Source organism: Asparagus officinalis, chromosome 3 (assembly GCF_001876935.1).
Source record: "Asparagus officinalis chromosome 3, Aspof.V1, whole genome shotgun sequence".
In the NCBI taxonomy this organism is placed as follows: Eukaryota; Viridiplantae; Streptophyta; class Magnoliopsida; order Asparagales; family Asparagaceae; genus Asparagus; species Asparagus officinalis.
Window position 1 is genome coordinate 96,439,166 of NC_033796.1, and position 1,684 is coordinate 96,440,849.

A 1,684-nucleotide genomic window follows, 5' to 3' on the forward strand; every position below is an offset into this window, starting at 1 on the left:
GCCCTGGCCTCTGCCCTGCTGGCGCTGCTGCTGCTGCTGGTTCGGACCCTTGCCCTGCTGGGCTCCTGCTGGTACACTACGACACTCCGATGCCTTGTGCCCGACCTTGTGACAGTTAAAACAAGATCCCTGAAACTTGCACTGTTGATGCGCTCTCTGATCTTGCTGGGGTCCCCTTTTATAAGGGCCCTGATGCTGCTGCTGCTGCTGTCCAGAGAAAGACCTCTTGTTCTTGCCATTGTCTCCGCTCTGCCCTGCATTGGCCTTCACTTCTTTATCCTTCTGAAACATGGAAGTCTCAATCTCCTGCGAGGTGGCGGCCTCAGCTACCTCCCTAACTGAATAGAATCTCCTCGAGACGAGGTATCGGCGGATATTAGGGCGAAGCCCTGCCAAGAACATCTAAGCCTGACGCTCTCCTGTCTGCCACATCCCCATGAAATGTAACAGCTCCATGAACCTGCTCTCAAAGTCTGCAACCGTCATGTCCTCCTGAGTCAAACGGGACAACTCAAGCTCCTTCCCAGTCCGTGCCGCTGAAGAAACGTACTGCCCATCTAAAAAGTAAATGAAATCCTCCCATGTGAGGGTCATCCTCTGCTCTGGAGCAAACTGCAGTCGGTACCATCTCCCGGCATCTCCCTTCAGGCTATAGGATGCCAATCTCTGCTTCTGGACTGAGTCTACACCGAGTATGTCCAGAATATTACCCACATCATCCTTCCACTTATGGGCTGCAAGAGGGTCTGGTGATCCCTGAAATTCTGGTGCCCTCATCTTCTGGTACCTCTCAACCATACGAAGCCAAGTCTCCTGCTCTGTGGCTCTATCTGGGACTGTTAAAGGAATGACTGCAGGTGTGATCCCTAGGGATCTCTCTCTGACAGGAACGGAAGGTATCCCCTGTTGCTGAGCAACCGGTGGTGGTGGTGTCCGTGGTGCTATATGAGTCGTCACTAACTCCTCAATGGCCGTCATCCTAGCAATGAGGGGAGCCATAAGATCCACCAAGTACTGAGGAGCCTGCAGCGGCTCTGATGGTGCCTGCTCCTGCTCGGGTGGAGCCTGTTGCGGCTCAGGTGGAGTCTGCTGGGGCTCTGCATGAGTGGCCCTGCGAGTGCGTGGTCTACCACGTCCTGTCATCCCTCTGATCATAAGAAAATAAGAGTTTAAGAGTCAAAATAGACCTTCATAAATAACGTATCACAATACAATTTTTACAGCATATAGTATTTACACAAATACTTTAAATTTATACAAAATAGTTGTCATAATAAAAAAAATTCTCAAATTTTGAGATATACGCATATATCGTCCTCACTCAAACTGGCTTCCTCCTTCGGGATGATTCTGCATGATCTCCCGGAGTAGCCATAGGAATTAACGGCGACTTTGGTTGATTCGCCGGAGTTTGACTGTGACGCCCCTGGGTTCACACAAGGCTGCAGTCCAAGGTAAAACCAAGAATGTCAAACCTGCCATACACCACACCGTGCAATAACATGTTTCACCATCACAATTAACATCTGTCTAGTAGAGTCAACAACTGGTGTAGGTACAAAACAGGCAAAAGATAATACAAGATATACTGATGAAATGATAATAGTTACATAAATATCTCAACATCCAACATACAGAAATACATAGTCAAGATCTGAGTAGATAAACTGGAATACTCAACAAG